Consider the following 20,000-nt stretch of genomic DNA (forward strand, 5'->3'; position numbering starts at 1 on the left):
GTAAAGTAGGCACCTGTTGTAAGTCGAAAGTTGCGAATTCGTATTCAGGGCTTCTACGCCCTTGACTCTTCAGGCTTCTACGCCCTTGACTCATGAGACATAAGGCAAGCATGAACTTAGCATGCTTCCTGTTGGGCGCAAACGCTTCTGGGCTTCACCTTACCAAGATGTAGGGGTGCCAAATAAAAATAAAAAATAAATAGTACATGGAGAGTGTGTGTTCTTTTACGCCTCAACAGCTGAGGAAATACTTCATGCATAAATACTTTGTTACTGTACATATATATATTATTTTTACTCTTGTTTATTTCTTTATTTTCGATTTTTACTTGGTTATTAATATTATTATTGTATCACATTCATCCTACCAGCTGACCTTTCCATCTCTGCCTGGTGTCGCCCCATCAACCTCTCTCTCTCGCCTATTCAGTATTTTGTAGTCCAATTTAATCTATTCTCTTCTACTCTATTATTCACCATCTCCCCCACTATTCAACTTCCTTCTCCCTATTCAGGCTATTCTAACCCTATTCCTCAACCCATTTCAATTTTTTCCAATTATTAGCCTCTCAGTTCAACATTATCTTTCTTTTTCTAACTCTACTCAAGCCTATTTTACCTATTTAATTCTTTTCGAGTTCTTAGCCTTCCTATTTCCTATTCCTTAACCCGTTTATGAGTTGTTAACCCTTCCCTGTCCTCTGCACCCTATTCCACTTCCTCCTCCCTATTTGTTTACCTTATTCTACCTTTACCACCCTATTCCACTTTCTTTGACCCATTCCATCTACTTTATTCCCTTTATCCTATTACACCTTCTTTATCCTATTCCACTTTCCCAACACTATTCCACCTATTCCGCCATCTTATACCTATTTCAACTGATGTACACAACCACGAAAGCAAAAATAAGAACATGTCAGGTAGTTAATGACCAGCAATCATGGCTCGTGATTGGTCGACTGGGTGATTCAGTGAACACAATGAGTAATAAACCTTTCCATTACTTTAATTAGCTCGTGTAAATTGGTCATGTGAGAGGACTGTCAAAATTGGCACCAGATATTTTTATTAAACTTTGTGTGTGTGTGTGTGGGGGGGGGTGTTTGTGTGTGTGTTTGTGTGTGTTGGGGGGTTTGTGTGTGTTGGGGATGTTTAGTGTGTGGGGGTGTTTGTGTGTGGGGGGGGGTGTTTGTGTGTGTTAGGGGGGATGTTTGTGTGTGTGTGGGGGGGTGGTGTTTGTGTGTGTGTGTGTGAGAGGGAAGTTTGTGTGTGTGGGGGGATATTTGTGTGCGTGTGGGGGGATATTTGTGCGTGTGTGTGTGTGTGAATACAATGAGTAAGCTCCATGAATAAGATGTGTCTTAATCCTTTAAATACGATGATCTATGCCTTTGAGAAAGATAATGTCATCGTACTCAAGCGATTAAGTTCACACTACAAAACACTCCAGGGCACTACAGAACACTTCAGAACACTACAGAGCACTTCAAAACACTACAGAGCACTTCAGAACACTACAGAACACTTCAGAACACTACAGAACACTTCAGAACACTACAGAACACTTCAGAACACTACAGAACACCTCAGAACACTATAGAACACTTCAGAACACTACAGAACACTTCAGAACACTCCAGGACACTTCAGAACACTACAGAACACTTCAGAACACTCCAGGACACTTCAGAACACTCCAGGACACTTCAGAACACTACAGAACACTTCAGAACACTACAGAACACTACAGAACACTTCAGAACACTTCAGAACACTACAGAGCACTTCAGAACACTACAGAACACTTCAGAACACTACACGACACTACAGAACACTTCAGGACACTACAGAACACTTCACGACACTACAGAACACTTCACGACACTACAGAACACTTCAGAACACGCCAGGATACTACAGAACACTTCAGGGCACTACAGAACACCCCCGAACACTACAGAACACTTCAGAACACGACAGAACACTCTCGAACACTACAGAACACCTCAGGACGCTACAGAGCACTTCAGAACACAACAGAACACTCCAGGACATTACGGAACACTTCAGAACACGCCAGGATACTACAGAACACTCCAGGACATTACGGAACACTTCAGAACACTACAGAACACTTCACGACACTACAGAACACTTCAGAACACGCCAGGATACTACAGAACACTTCAGGGCACTACAGAACACCCCCGAACACTACAGAACACTTCAGAACACGACAGAACACTCTCGAACACTACAGAACACCTCAGGACGCTACAGAGCACTTCAGAACACAACAGAACACTCCAGGACATTCCGGAACACTTCAGAACACGAAAGAACACTCCAGGACACTACAGAACACTTCAGAACACGACAGAACACTCCAGGATTAATTTGGTGGAACACTCCAGGACTTCATGGAACACTCCAGGACACTACAGAACACTCCAGACACTACGGAACACCTAGGACACTACAGAACACTACAGAACACTCCAGGACACTACAGAACACTACAGAACCCAGGACACTACAGAACACTCCAGGACACTCACAGAACACTCCAGGACACAACTGAAATCACTATAGAACACTCCAGAACACCACAGAACACTTCAGAACACGACAGAACACCCAGGACACTATAGTACCTATGACACTATGGAACACTCCAGGACACTACAGAACACTCCAGGACACTCATGGAACACTCCAGACACTACAGAACACTACAGAACACTCCAGGACACAACGGAACACTATAGAACACTCAGAACACTTCAGAACACGACAGAACACTCCAGACACTATGGAACACTCCAGGACACTATGGAACACTCCAGGACACTACAGAACACTCCAGGACACTACGGAACACTATAGAACACTCCAGGACACTACAGAACACTCCAGGACACAACGGAACACGGTAGAACACTCTAGACACTACAGAACACTTCATAGGACACTACAGAACACTTCAGGACACTACAGAACACTTCAGGATTACCTTACAGAACACTCCAGGACACTCTGCGGAACACTCCAGGACACTACAGAACACTACAGAACACTCTTCAGGACACTTTAGGACACAATGGAACACTACAGAACACTTCAGGACACTACAGAACACCCCTGAACACTACAGAACACTTCTAGGACACTACAGAACACTTCCAGGATGCACACAGAAACACTCCAGGACACTACAGAACACTCCAGGACACTACAGAACACTCCAGGACACTATGGAACACTCCAGGACACTACAGAACACTCTAGACACTACAGAACACTCCAGGACACTACAGAACACCCAGGACACTATGGAACACTCCAGGACACCATGGAACACTCCAGGACACTACAGAACACTCCAGGACACTACAGAACACTCCAGGACACTACAGAACACTCCAGGACACTACAGAACACTCCAGGACACTACAGAACACTCCAGGACACTATGGAACACTCCAGGACACTACAGAACACTATAGAACACATACTCGCACACGACAACATCCACCAGAGAGTGAGGACAGCTGGGCGGTGACCTGATGAAATATAACAAAAATTATTTTATTTTGAAATGTGGTAAAATGATTTAACTTTTATAGAAACAAATCACACGGGAAAATGGAAACAGCGGAGCACCTTAGGCTAAGGTGCTCCGTTGTTTCCATTTTCCCGTGTGATTTTATCAAGATTTATCTTATCCACGTTTTCATTGTGGATTTACATGAAATATATATATATATATATATATATATATATATATATATATATATATATATATATATATATATATATATATATATATATATAATATGTGTGTGTGTGTGAATAAAGGTTTTAGTGGAATATAAAATTATATTTTTTTTATTCAAATATATAATTAAATTAATCTGAAAATATCATGAACTAGAAAAATACAGTATATTTATTATAGGTAATGTCATAAAAATAATAACTGAGAACAAAACCGAATTTAAGATAATATTAAACCAAACAAATTACATTGATATGTAATATAAATAAAAAATGAAAATCGGTTCAATAAAAAATATTTAAAAAAATCAGAATATAAAATATCTTGAAATATGACAATAAAAATTATTGGTATATATGATAAAACATTATTATATCACAAATATATTTATTTCGAACTGGAGTGAAAAATATTATACAAAGGCTTCATACACTGATTTAATAATTAATGCTAAAAGACAAGTTCTTTCTTTTTTATTGTAATTTCATACGACACAAAGTTGAAAAAGTGATGTATATTCGGGCCTCCAGATATAGACACTGGCTCTGTATGTATAGATATGGATGTTGTTTTAGTGAATGTATAAATGGGTGCTTCAGTGTGTGGGTGTGTGTCTACTTTTCCCGATTTCTTGTTATCTCTCTCTCTTGCTCTATCTTTAGTTTCTCTTATATCTCTTTCTGTCTCCAATACCCCCTTTCTTTCTTCTTCCCCCTCTCCCTTTCCCTCCGTCTTTTTCTTTCTTCTTTTATCATCTTTCCACTTTCTTTAACCTGCTTTCTCTCTAACTCTCACTATAAGTACGGACTTCCTTATTTGACGAAACATACACACAGCCACACATATATTGTACTATAAACCCGGGTAATGCCGCCAAAACAGCTAACCATCACCCCCATACGGTAGAAAGCATTTCGAATCCACCATATTAACATAAAGGGATCCTATTTGCATAGTTATATAGGTGCATAACGCGATGCTCACTTGTTTTATGACGGCTGAGGGAGAAAGGTGGCGGGCGGTTCCTCCCCTTATACACTGCGTCGGGAAAACGTGAGTGTTGCCAAATCATTATTTTCTGGGTTTAAGTCTCTGAGTTTGTGGTTGAAGGGAGAGGGTTTCCAAAATCTCTAGAACATGGTATATGCATTTTTTTATTCAAACTATTTTAAAAAGATGATAATAGTAATAATAATAATAATAATAATAATAATAATAATAATAATAATAATAATAATAATAATACCACTGGCAACAAAACTTATACAATGTTATTAATAATTATTGAAATACTTAAACTTAAAATATTACCGAAAAGAGAGAGAGAGAGCGCCTTCCCTTCCTCACCTATGACCTATTTTGACACATGTTTTGATACTGAACCAAAAATACCGAGAGAAAAAAATCATCTCTTTCTGATTTTCCTCCGTTAATAAACACGTTGAGTTGATCACGGCGGAGCTTCTCAGTTTTCCTGCCTGTACGCTGCTGCTGTTGTTGACCCCAGAGAACTATTTCCATGCCGTTGGTCGTCTTGGAATATATGCCACTGAATTTTCTTTTTTGATAAGCATTTTCCTTTTGGTAATTAAGATGAGTATATTCCAGTATTAGTTATCATGATTAGGATAACTTTTCCCGTTATTTATTATGATGAGGATAACCCCTTTCCTATAAATAATGGTAAGGATAATGATTTTTCTGTTTCTATGATGATAAATTTTACTTTTTTCCCTATTTTCCTGTTCCAGTTATCATGATAAAGATAACTTTCCTGTTACAATCAAACTAATAAACAATATTGATAGTATAGATAACAGCTTCCCTGCCACTACACTGACGACTCTTAAAAACTTTCTTAATTCTTTCCCGTTAACTTAATACTTTCCCGCCACTTAAAACCAAGACAATTAGAGATAACCATTTGTCTCTATCAGTACTTGTCGTGGACCTTCACCCCAAAGAGTCACCAGGAAGAGAGAGATAAACATTTTCCTGTCCCTCCTACTGGTGGTGTTTATCAAGAGGAAGGATAATCCAATTACGTTCACACACTAGTTGCTGGAGGCGGTGGTGGTGGTGGAGGCTTGGCCCGCCACGACGCTCTGTTTGTATTCTCTCACGGTGGTGGAGGCTATTCGTTTCCATCCGCCAAAAAACTCTTTTTCTTTTAGTTTTTCATCAATTCGGCCAAAAATACGCACTAGGTATATCAGAGACTCTACTTCCACGAAATAAATTTAATATTTGTTATATTTATATATTATTTCCGTTTTCTTTGATTCGGTTTACTTAAATGAATTAATGAAAATGTTTCTCCAGGGTAAAAAATAAATTAAATGTTTCTGTGCTGGATGGGAACAAATGCTGCTTTGCTGTCAGGTAGTTTTTACTTAACTCGGCATATTGCTTGTTCATTCTGTTACGACATAATAAACTAACTCGTAATTATTTAGATTATTTGCTGAATTGGCTCATTTTTACCGATTTTACGATGAAAAATATTCCCAGGAGACATGAACCAGCAAAAGGAAAAGATAAAAAACGTCATCGGAATTAAATGAGCCGAGTGGAATGGGACGGCGGTAAAAAGAAACGATTTGAATATGATTGGAAAAAGATGGAAAAATATGATACATCACCAAGAGGAAACGACGTTACGAAATACCTTCCAGTCTCTCTCTCTCTCTCTCTCTCTCTCTCTCTCTCTCTCTCTCTCTCTCTCTCTCTCTCAATTTTCCGTTTTATTCCCTCCTCTTTCTCTCTCTTTCCCTCTCGTTTCTCTCATCTTTCCTTCTTACACCTTCTCCCTGTCTCTTCTTTGTTTGTTATCTCCCCTCTTTATTTCTTTCATCTTTCTTCTTTATCCTCACACTTCTATCTACTTGAATCCAGAACCATTATTATTACTAAACTAGTGAACGATGCTTAACAACCCTGGCAGTGAATCACCTCAAGTTAAACAAGCAACGTAAACAATGGTTATTACGAGCTATAAAGAGAGAGAGAGAGAGAGAGAGAGAATGTGAAATAGTTGAGAATAGGACAGAAAATTGAAATGAAAAGAGAGGGAGAAAGGGAGGAAAGGTGAACTGAGAGAGAGAAGAAAGATAAAGATGAGAAAGCAAAAGGAGAAAAGAATGGAAGGAAAGAAACAATGGTGAAGCAGGGAAAGAAGAAGAAGAAGAACGGGTATGATACGGATAGAGAAGAAAGGGGGGAGAAATCGGGGTGGGAAAGGAGATAGGGAGGTAGAGAAAGGAATTATGATGGGAAAGGAAATATGTGAAGGGAAATAGAGAGGTGGAGAAGGAACTAGTGATGGGAAAGGAAATATGTGAAGGGAAATGGAGAGATGGAGAAGGAAACAGCGATGGGAAAGGAAATATGTGAAGAGAAATAGAGAGATGGAGAAGGAAACAGTGATGAGAAAGGAAATAGAGAGATGGGGAGCATTTAATTACCCTGTGTATTATAAATGACAGTTACAGCAACATTACAGGATATTAATCTAGGAGTAACACTGTAATTACCTCCACTGTAATAATGTAATAGTCCTCCTTCACCTTACCCTGTATAGGTTATCTCGAGAGAAATCAAGAGGACACAGCAACAGAAAACGGGAAGAGCCAGATTTTGGGTAAACAGAAACGGAAGAGCCAGATTTTGGGTAAACAGAAAACGGGAAGAGCCAGATTTTGGGTAAACAGAAAACGGGAAGAGCTGATTTTGGGTAAACAGAAAACGGGAAGAGCCAGATTTTGGGTAAACAGAAAACGGGAAGAGCCAGATTTTGGGTAAACAGAAAACGTGAAGTCAGGATTGAGTTAGATAGAAAACGGAAAAAAAAGGTTAAAGTGTAACTATTAAACTGAAGAAAATGGGAAGTGACAGAGTATATGAGTAGATAAAAATGGTCCGGGCAAGAACTAAAAATCTTCCCCTACAGAGATATCGCCATGGTGATCACGGGAGGTGGTGTTACCCATGTCAGGGATGGCAAACTGTAACTGTCAAGGGTGTGCAGCTTATACGTAATCCAAGCTAAGCCATGCTGGTAATTTAGCTAGAACGTAATAATAAAAGAACGAGAAGAGCAAGAGTATGTGCTAATACATGACAAACCAGAAGAGCTAAATTACAGCTATCAGACAGAAGACGGGAAGAGGTTATGCTCAATAATTAAGCAGAAATCAAGGCTAATTCGCTCACTAATTACCTCCAGCTGATGTTTATAGGCCTTAATGAGTTTAATATGACTGATGGTATAGATTCGAGGAGAAGAAAAACAACAACAATAACAACAACAAGAGAAATAACAACAACAACAACAACAACAGGATAAATAATAACAACAACAACAACAAGAGAAATGATAATAACAATAACAATAACAACAAAAAACAAACATAAAAGGGGAAATAATAACAACAACAACAAGAGAAATAATAACAACAATAACAACAAGAAGAAAAATTATAACCAATAACAACAAATAACAAGAGAAATATTAACAATAACAACAACAACAACAACAACAACAAACAAGAAATAGTATCAATAAATAAAAGTTGAAGAAGCAGAACAAAGAAGAAGAGAAGAACAGCGACCAACAATCATCACTACTCACCAACAGTCACTATAGAGAGAGACCTTTCGAGGACGACCTTTGTCTTGACCCTCTCAACAGCGACATCACCACTACTCACCAACAGTCACTATAGAGAGAGACCTTCTGAGGACGACCTTTGTCTTGACCCTCTCAACAGCGACCACCAACAGTCACTATAGAGAGACCTCGAGGATGACCTCTGTCTTGACCCTCTCATAATCAATGGCTGTTTGGCTCACCCTGATACCCACCTTGGTTTTTGCCCTCAAAGACTTCCTCCAGTCTCCAATCTCCCCAGTGTTCTCTTTCTCCGGTTTCTCACCATTAAAGACCCCATAGTGTATCTCCTTAATGTTCTCTTTCTCTGGTTTCCTCTCCCAAAGACCTCACAGTCTCCTAGCTCCCTAATGTTCTCTTTCTCCCTTAGCTTGAGACCTGAGAACGACTTTACTTAACAGATTCTCAAGAGTTGATGATTTGAATTTTGAGTCACCTGAAAATTAGCCCCACAGCTTATTTCAGCTTAAAGTTAACCTAACCTAACCTAACCTAACCTAACCTAACCTAACCTAACCTAACCAAACCTAACCTAACCTAACCTAACCTAACCCAACCTCCCTCACAGGTAGCGTTAGGGTGTTTATTCATCAGGTGATATCAGGTTGGGGCACCTTCAGGTCATCCAAATTTTGTGTTAAACAGGTTGAGGACAGATATAAATTACTTAAAAGATTTCGTCCTAAATGTTCGTCAGCTAGATTCCTCCTTCCTCCCCCACCAGGAAAACTGGAAGGGCGTCGTAACTAAGCTAAGACTTGTTCGTTAGAGCGATACATGATAATTATCTACAGTCAGAGAGAGAGAGAAACTTTTAACGTAAGAATCTTTAAGAATCAGAGTTGTAGACCCGAATATGGCCCCCTGCCAAGTCCCTGGATCTGGTCGTGTGCTGCAGGATTCAGCAGCCCTGACCATGTCTTCCTAAGTTATTTTTTTTTACTCCGTCCCTGACTAGATAATAGAAAACCAATATACAAATACGATAGTCGAGTCTCGGAAGTGACGACATAAAATTAAAGTTTAATGTATAAGACTAAAGTGTGTTCTATCAGCTAATTAAAATACGTTATTATCTTATCCTCAAACATGGGGTAAAAATATCTCGTAAGAATAATTAAGAATAAGACAGTTTAAGATCCAAATTTCTCAATAAATCACAAGATAACTATTTCTCTTTCCCAGTGGGTGATATTAACTTCCATCTAATCATCTACTTAACAAAGAAAAATTGGACATTAATGGCGTCGAATTTGGCTTTGGACTTCTACCATAACTAGTTCTTATTTTCTCTGTGGACGATTTTAGAGGAAAATATTAAGAGATTTTTGAGGAGGCTGCCGTGAGTAGTAGGGGAGGGGGAGGGGTGGGGTGGGGAAGTTGGGGAGGGGTAGTGGGGGAGGTGGTCCTCATAGACGGTTATATAATTGTTTATTATATGTTTAAAATATCAACTGGGGAGGTGTGGTGGTGGTGTTGTGTTGTTGGTAGTTGTGGTTGGCATTAGTTATAATGTTGATGGTGGTGTTGGTGATGGTATTGGTGAGAGGATGGTAATATGGGTATGGATGATAGCTGGAAGTTAATGGTGGCACAGCTATTGCGTAAACATGTACAAAGAGAGAGAGAGAGAGAGAGAGAGAGAGAGAGAGAGAGAGAGAGAGAGAGAGAGAAGAGAGAGAGAGGAGATTCACTCACTCACTCACTCCATAAATGACATCAGCTGCCTTCCACCGGGTCTTTAAAGCACTTTGTTATGTTAAATCGACAATTGTATAAACCTATTACCTCAACCTGAGTGTGTGTCGGAGTAGTGGATGGACTCTGCTTATACCTCTATGTAATGGGCGGTAATGGGAGCCGTAATGGGTGGTGGCGATGGTAGGTGTGTGGTGGTGGTAGGTGGTAGGTATGTGGTGGTGGGTGTGTGATAGTAGGTGTGGGGGTGGGTGTGAGTGGTAGGTGTGTGGTGGTGGTGGTGTGACAGTGGTAGGTGTGGTGGTGGTGGTGTGGATAGTGGTAGGTGTGTGGTGGTAGGTGTGTGATAGTGGTAGGTGTGTGTTGGTGTGTGATAGTAGGTATGTGTGGTGGTGGTGGTGGTAGGTGTGGTGTGTGTGGTGTGATAGCTTTGGTGGGGTGGTGGTGGTGTGATAGTGGTAGGTGTGTGGTGGTGGTGTGATAGTGGTAGGTGTGGATTTGTAGGTGTATAGTGGTAGGTGTATAGTGGTAGTGTAATAGGTGTGTATAGTGGTAGGTGTGGTTATAGTGGTAGTGTGATAGTGGTAGGTGTGTGGTAGTGGTAGGTGGGGTGGTGGTAGGTGTGGTGGTAGATGGTAGGGTGTGTGATAGTGGTGGTGGGGATTGTGTGTTGTGATGATGGTGTGTGTGGTGATTCAAGAGATCTGTATGGTAGTAGGGTTGTGTGTGATGCATGGTAATGGTGTATGATGGTGTATGGTGTATGATGTTAGACATATGGAGACTATGAAGAAAAATAAAAATAAAAAGCTGTCATATCAAGGAAAGGAAAAAGGAGGAAGGAAAAGAAAACTGATGAGGTGAGAAAAAAAAATATGTTTCGACCAAATAAAAAGTTAACATTAATCCAGGAACATGAGGAAATAAAGTTTGTGAGGGAAAAAAGTTTTCTCAGAGAATATTTTCCCAGGACTCAGTTAATCTCTCTCTCTTCTTCCAGCTTTAAGATTCAATTGTTGAAATGCATTTTCTTTACCGAAACTTAACACAGCTGCTGACTATTATGGTGGCAGTGCAAGGTGTGGTGTGGTAGTGGAGTGAGATGGTAGTGATGTGGTAGTGGTTGTGTGGTGGCGTGGTAGTGAGGTGGTATTATGTGGTAGTGTGGTAGTGTGGTAATGTGATAGTGTGGTAATGTGGTAGTGTGGTAATGTGGTAATGTGGTAATGTGGTAGTGTGGTAATATGACACCGTAATGGCGTGGTAATGGTGGGTTACTCGCTGTGGTGGTGGTTAAAGCGAGTTACTGTGGCGAATCTCACTCCTTGTTACTAACTACTGTGGTGCTGTGACAGAAACTACCTAATAAAACGTCACAGTGGCAAAAAAACAGCCAATTAGACCTGGCAATGATGAACTAGCTGACAATGTTGACACTGGGGAAGGGGGGTGGGAGAGGGGAAGAAGAGGTGAGGATGGGGAGGTGGGAAAAGTGGAAGGGAGAATACAAAAGGAAAATAGAGAGATAAAGAGGAGAGGGAGGAGACGGAGGTAGTAGAGGAGGGAGGCTGTAAAGAGGAAGAGAAGAGGGAGGGAAGTGGAAGAGGAGGATGGGATGGGAGAAGAGGAGGAGAATGAGATGGGAGAAGAGGAGGAGAATGAGAAGGGAGAAGAAAGGAATATGAAGGAGATAGAAAGAGAGGAGAGGGAAAGGGAATGTAGAATGGAATGGGATATAACAGAGAGAGAGAGAGAGAGAGAGAGAGAGAGAGAGAGAGAGAGAGAGAGAGAGAGAGAGACCTTGCAGCCAGGAGCCCACAGGTGTTCATTAAGAAAAATCACCTTGACATTTGGCTCCAGAGGCTGATGACCAAATATTTCTTTCTTAAACATGTGTTGAAGTTTTATTTTGGCTCTTAAAAGAAGGAATATTGAGACGATTTTCTTTGTGATGTATTGTATTATAAATATCTGATCTATGTATATAATGTGGTTCTTGATACTTATATACTGTACATCTATAATACATCAATTTATATTAATTATATACTCCCACACCTAACAGCTAAACTTGCCCACTTGGTAATTAGGATGATCTTCAGTGAAATTTACTACAGAACAACAAACTCCATTTCCCTGTCACAAAACCACGAAATTGACTCCCAGCGAGAGATTGAGACAAATGATTGAGACGAAATTGGTTCCAACTAATTTACTGAATTCGCTGGAGAAGTGACGGGGTACTTGATTCATTCTCTGAGTCTGGGTGAATTTAGGGAGCTGATGTGAGCTAAAATGAAATAGGATGGATTTTAGAATTGTATCCCCTTGAACCAGGAGTTAGGTAAACAAAAGGGGATTTATGTTTTAGGATTCTTATTTGTACTACTACTACTACTACTACTACTACTACTACTTTTTTATTTTTATTTTTTTAAACGTGGCCTCCAGCCTCCCCCAATAGCCACACCTACGCCACCATTTAATTACCTTAATATTAAATATCCTAATACATATGTAGCTATCCTATCTGTGTTAAATTAGTTGAGCCGCAGATCTATGCGGCATTCAGTGACATTCATATATATCTGCAGCAGTTGTCGGAGTTGGGGCAGAAGCTCGTTCCTGAGGCAGAGCAAAGACGACCGAAGGAGAGAGAAAGACAGTCGACATCTCATCCAGGCTGTAACAAAACTTCGCTGTTGCTTCTGTTCGAGATCAGCTCAGCGAGTCTGGCGTAGAAACATCTTGCACTTGGTCCCATCCCACCAGAGGTTGTGAACACTAGAGGAGTGAAGCTGCCTTGATCAACGTTTTGGATTCTCTCCCATATGCCCTTATCTTGTCGTTCTCGTTCCTCCTATGTGCAGCATCGAGAGCTAGGTTACGGTGACATGCCATGGGATCAAAGGTCCTGATGTAGAAGAAAGCTCGCTGTCCCCGCGTCCAGAATCCTCGAGCACTGACGTCAACACGGGCTTCGTTAGATGTCTTTGAAGTCCTATGTTGGAAGATCTCGCCATCCAATGGAAGGAGGGTCGCTTGGACACTTGATCTTGATGTTGTGCAGTTGCGGTTAAGTGTGTTGAATGCGTTTGAAGCGTCGACCAGGAGAACGGCCTCACAATCGCGTTGCTCAAATATCGTTCTCATGGCGTGAATGGCCGCCTCCCCTCCAGCTTGTTGGCCGGCACAAACTTGCAGGTTCCCTGCTGCTGCCCTGACATCATCCTTTACCACCTCCATTATGCATTTTCCGATGATCCGCCTCAGCACTTCCCCACTCCTATGGCCTACATCCTGGATTCTTATCCAGGGAATGAGGCGGCAGGCCGTCAGAGCATGGAGGTGTTGGCAGCATGAGGATGCCAGCTTTTGCAAGGACGGCAATGGCCGTGCAGAGATCACTTAATGCGGGGCCAAACTTGTTAGTGCTGAGGAAGACTTCCATCCGTTTGCATCCAGACCTGAAGGGCCAGCACCTCCTGAGTCTTCAGTGCCTTTTTCCACACCATCCTTCCTGTTATTTTCTGAACAGAACAGCATTTGTGATATAGGCACTTGCTACTATTACTACTACTATTACTACTACTACTACTACTACTACTACTACTACTACTACTACTACTACTACTACTACTACTACTACTACTACTACTACTACTACTACTACTACTACTATTACCTTTTTTACGTGACCTCCAGCCTCCCCCAATAGCCACACCTTCGCCGCCATTTTATTACCTTAATATTAAATATCCCAATACAGTACATAAGTAGCTATCCTAGCTGTGTTGAGTTGGTTGAGCCGCAGATCTATGCGACATTCAGTGACTGTTGCCTCATAGTCAATGTCTGAAAATGTTGCCAAGACACAGCACAGCAGATCTAAGTAAAGAGAATGATAGGAACACTCAACCAGACCATGAGGGAAACTTTCTTGGTTGCTGCTTCTGCTCTGATAACATCTCAGCCAGTCTGGCATACAAGGCCTAGGTCCCATCCCGCCTCATGTTGTGAGCCCCTGGGAATGAAACTGTCTTGGTCCACATTCTGAATTCTCTGTGCTTATGTCCTGTTCTTTTTGTTCTCGTTTCTCTTGTGTGCATCCTCGAGAGTCTGGACACGGTGAGATGCAGCCAGGGGAGCGAATATCCTGATATCAAAGGAGGCTCACCGTCCCCTCGTCCAGAATCCCCTGGTACTGACGTCCACACGGACTAAAGTAGTTGTGTTGGCAGTCCGGTGAAGGAAGGGCCGGTTCCACAGTGACGCAGTGGCATATCTCCTTAACATGAGAGCAAGGGCACTTACTTCGTCGTGCCTCATGCAAACTAAACCTCTCTTCTTGCACATCATGGTATGGTTGATAATGTAGACTGTTCTACACACACACACACACACACACACACACACACACACACACACACACACACACACACACACACACACACACAAATTGGACGGGCGTGCCTTCCACTGGTCAACCGTACCTTAGAGTGATGGCGTCTGTAAATTCTAGTTTATTAAGGTGAGCCCTTTACTCTTATCGGTAAAGTGGTTAGCCAGTTTGAGGCGCCCACCTCCTGTATTACCTCTTTTTTTTGCTTCACAGTCTCCGACAGTTGTTGCATTAGTAATTGAAGTTTTTCGCTTAGGGCGCACTACCGTTGTCTCGTAATGGAACGTCGAAGTTTCCATGGTTCATATGTATTCACATCACTCACGGCATTTTGAGCTACTATGTGCTCAGTGAGGGCCGCCGTGAACTTGACAGAATTCTAATGTTTATTGGCTGCAAGGTCCTTTGAGTTAGTGATTCCAATTTCTCCTTGTTTCAGCGGTAGTGTATGAGTGACCTTTCTGCTGGGGTCTAGGTGGTGGCTTTTCACTGGTGTTGAAATAAATTTGTTCCTGATGGCTTCTTCTAGACGACTGAAGAGAGGTCCAATGGCAGGTATAGTGTACAGTACATCAGGCAATTTCGTCGAAGTTTGACTCCGTGGGTGGATGTCGTAAACGCCGCATGTGGATCAGTGATAGCAATGTCTGACAGAACTTGGATTGCTTTCACCCACTCGTTTACTTTTCCTTTTACGTATTCGGTCTTCGAATCATTCGCGCCGATTATTGGCGGTCAAGTTGTCTTTGCCCTTCCTTTGATATTTTGACCCTACTTTACAATGAAGAACTACTACTACTACTACTACTACTACTACTTTTTTTTATAACGTGGCCTAGCTCCCCCAATAGCCACACCTACTACTACTACTACTACTACTACTACTACTACTGTTCATGCTATTACAACTATCATTACTCTTGCATAAACTATATAAATTTTTATACCGTTACTAGCGAAAACTATATACTGCCACTAGCCAAAACTATATACATTTTATACTGTCACTAGCCGAAACTATATAAATTTTATACTGTCACTAGCCAAAACTATATACTGTCACGAGCTAAAACTATATACATTTTATACTGCCACTAGCCAAAACTATATACTGTCACTAGCCAAAACTATATACTGTCACTAGCCAAAACTATATACTGTCACTAGCCAAAACTATATACTGTCACTAGCTAAACTATATACTGTCACTAGCCAAAACTATATACTGTCACTAGCTAAAACTATATACTGTCACTAGTCAAAACTATATACCGTCACTAATCAAACTATATACTGTCACTAGCCAAAACTATATATAATGTCACTAGTCAAACTATATACTGTCACTAGCCAAAACTATATACCGTCACTAGCCAAAACTATACTGTCACCAGCCAAAACTATATACTGTCACTAATCAAAACTATATACTGTCACTAGCCAAAACTATATACCGTCACTAGCCAAAAACTATATACCGTCACTAGCCAAACTATATACTGTCACTAGCCAAAACTATATACCGTCACTAGCCAAAACTATATACCGTCACTAGCCAAAACTATATACTGTCACTAGCCAAACTATATACCGTCACTAGCCAAAACTATATACTGTCACTAGCCAAAACTATATACTGTCACTAGCCAAACTATATACCGTCACTAGCCAAAACTATATATTGTCACTAATAAACTATATACTCGTCACTAGCTAAAACTATATACTGTCACTAGCCAAAACTATATACTGTCACTAGCCAAAACTATATACTGTCACTAGCCAAAACTATATACTGTCACTAGCCAAACTATATACTGTCACTAGCCAAAACTATATACGTTTTTATAATATCACTTTTTAATGAGAGTTTGACAGCCGATACATGTCAATGAGTCCGAATGTATAACCTGTTGGAATTACACGAACTGACTTTATGCAACTCCAACTGCAATTAATCAATGTCAGTTGAAAAAAAAAATTTGCTGTAGAGATTGAAATGGATTCCGTGTTAAGTGTGTGTGTGTGTGTGTGTGTGTGTGTGTGTGTGTGTGTGTGTTAGTACCTATTTTGGTATATTGTGAGAAATGGTAATAGTGATAGTAATAGTAGTTAGTTGTATTAATAGTAATATTGACTGGTAATGGTTCTCTCTCTCTCTCTCTCTCTCTCTCTCTCTCTCTCTCTCAACACAATACACCCACTATTCTTAAGAGAACTATTTTGTTTAAATTTTGTATTTTTCACTCCTAAATATCACAATATCATGACGTCACACAACCAATGTAAATATACACACCTATGACGTAAACAAAAACTTCCTGACGTCACTATTACAAACGCATCATTGAATCCGGATATGTAAACAATGTTGTAATGTGTACGAGACAACAACAATGATAAAAGTGGTTTATTTTTACTTTTATATTTATTAATGAGTAAACAGGGTTCTATTATTAAGTCTGTCATCCATTAACCATCCATAGATGCCATTATTTCTCCCATTACACTATAATTGGGTCAGTACCTATTTCATGACACATATATCCCAATTTTATTGAATCATCTTATTATTTCTCCAGCTCACCTCACACCCCTCGTTATCTCTCTCTCTCCTTCTCTGTCCTTCCTCATTATTCTTCCTTCTTCTTTTCATTCTTCCGTGTTAGTTCCTGTTATTTCTTATATCTGCTTCTTTCTCCCTTCTCTCTTGTCTCTCTTTCTCCATCTCTGTCTATCTGTCGCTCTGTCTCTGCCTGTCTCTCTTCTTGTCTTTTGTGTCTGGTATTTGTTCGTCTCTCTGTCTCTGTCTTTCTCTCTGTCTGTTTGTTTTTCTGTCTGTCTCTCTTCTCTACTCCTTTCCTTTTTTCTGTTATCCTTCTTTCTCTCATTTATCTCTCTTGTCTCTCCACTGCTCTCGTCTTGACTCTTCTCTATTCCATCACTCCTTTCCCTCTCCTCATTCCCTCTATTCTCAATTTGACCTTCATCTCTCTCTTTCTCTCCTTCCCTCACCTTCCTATATTTTTCCCTCCTCTCTTTTCCCTTCACCTCCCTCCCTCCCTTCAACTTCTCTTCCTCCCCCCTCCTTTCATCTCTCCCCTCCTTCCTTCTCACTCTCCTCCACTTGCCCTCACTATGGCGTGTGAAGCAGGCGTTCCTTCACTGCCCAAGACAGTTTTATTACCGAATTATTAGAATTTCTGAGCGTCGCCTGGGGTTTACCTGAGCCGTGAAATAAGGACGTATGGTTGACTACTTCTGTCGGTTGCATTGACACGGTCTTATGAATGAGCGTGAATGGTTGATGTATGTGTGTGTGTGTGTGTGTATGTGTGTGTGTGTGTGTGTGTGTGTGTGTGTGTATGTGTGTGTGTGTGTGTGTGTGTGTGTGTGTGTGTGTGTGTGTGTGTGTGTGTGTGTGTGTGTGTGTGTGTGTGTGTGTGTGTGTGTGTGTGTGTGTGTGTGTGTGTGTGTTGATAAGGTGACGTTGACTGAGTTGTGAATGCCTTTTCTTGCTTCCTTTCTTTTCTCTACGTACTCAATATATTTTTTTCTCTTTTTTATTCCCCTTCTTTCTTTCTCTCATTCTTGTACACACGTCTCTCTGTCAACCCGATCTTTTTATTCTCATTCTCTCCGTCATTCTCTCTTACCTGAGGTCAAGTTTCACAAGAGTTAGTGAGTTCTGATAATTAACATATAGTATCGAACTGGTTTACTGATCCTACGATATAAACGTGTATAGTACTTTAATGTTGTCTGTATGAGAGGTGTATGTCTGTCCTCATACTATGTCGGGTTCGATCCTCAGCCTGTAGCAGATATTTATAATTGTCGGTTCGTAATTTAAATATTTCTCTTACTTGCATGTAAATTTAATTAGATCATTTAAATTGCAGTAAATTTCGACTGAGTTAAAAGGTGAGCATGTGTTTAACTTTCTTAATCTAATGCCAAAAGATGTGTGTAAATGCCTCACCTGACTGTGTATAAGAGGAATGCTCAGTGGTCCGTGGGTTCATTCTCTTCTCTTAAAGAATATGTGAGAATTAGCTTTAAAATGTCACTTAAGTCAGGTAAAATATGGATTTTTAAAGGTAAAATACATTAAATGATTCCCGACCAGTAAATGATTATAATTACCTAAGACAGAAATGAATTATAATTATTCGTGGGTTAATTTTCCACGTTAATGGAGATGTAATAATTGACTCACTTAACCTACGTCGCCAAATATACCTTAACTAGGTGTGTCTCTCGCTCTCAGTTACGATAAGAGAAAATAACTTACGGTTGTTTGTGAATACGGCTGTTAAACTCTGGCCTTACAGTATTAAAGAACGCGATTGTTGACCGTTGAATAATTCCTTTTGATATAATAAAAAGAAGAAAGAAAGATAAACCCACTGGAGACATTAGGCAATAATCACCCTCGACTACGTTAAAAAACATTACTCACATTTAGACTCGAGTTTCCCGTCTGTTTTAATACTTATCATGTGTACCCAAATTAATTTAGTAATCTGAATTTTTCCCTGGGTAAAATCTCTCCTGTTTTGGGGGAGATCACTTGTTTTGTTAACCTTCACAACAACTGGTTTTGATAGTTAGTGAAGCGAGTAAAGAATGAGTGAACTGATACGATGATGTTTGGTATGATGTGGTGTGGTGTGGTGTGGTGTGGTGTGGTGTCTGAGAACAACATCTGACGGGCTAGGAAAGACTTCAGTTAAGATTCACAGACATTCGTATTGATTTATTCCTGGTATGACAAGATATAAGAAAAGTGTCTACTAAACAGTTGAGTCCAGAAGAAAAAAAAATATCGTTCACCAAACCATGAGACCAAAATCATGTTGAAGAAAGTCCTCGAACATTAAAACTTTTAGGATAATGGTTTAACCTCTTGAGTACCGTAACATAATGTCCTAAAAAAGAGTTGCAGTGTAACCACATCCTCAAAGGGTTAATTTTGTCTCGTAAGGAACTAAGTGAAGGTACTAGTTGCTGTAGAGTGTTGCATAATTTGTTACTAGTTTTTGACGTTATTTTGTGTTTCGTTAACATTAACTCACCTGACAGTCTGAGAGATATATAAGATAGAGTTATAGTAAGTATTGTATTAGATAGTAGATAGATGGTGTTACCAGAGATAGACGGCATGATAGCAGAGAGAGAGAGAGAGAGAGAGAGAGAGAGACTTTCATTTAGTATTTCCTGTTCATCTTGATCTTCTTATTTTTCGTTATTCTTAGCCTTCATATTTTTATTGTTTTGTCCTGGCCTCTTATTCATCTTTTCTTCTTTTTCCATTTCTTTATGTTCTCGCTCTTCTTCTTTCTCCCTTTCATCACTTTCTTCACCTTTTCTCAGAATCTTATAAAAAAGAACACGAAGGAGCCGACTCAAGGTAATTACGTTATCTTGACTTCTCATGTAACTTAGGA

This window comes from Homarus americanus, unplaced genomic scaffold (assembly GCF_018991925.1).
Source record: "Homarus americanus isolate GMGI-L3 unplaced genomic scaffold, GMGI_Hamer_2.0 scaffold32583, whole genome shotgun sequence".
Taxonomy (NCBI): Eukaryota; Metazoa; Arthropoda; class Malacostraca; order Decapoda; family Nephropidae; genus Homarus; species Homarus americanus.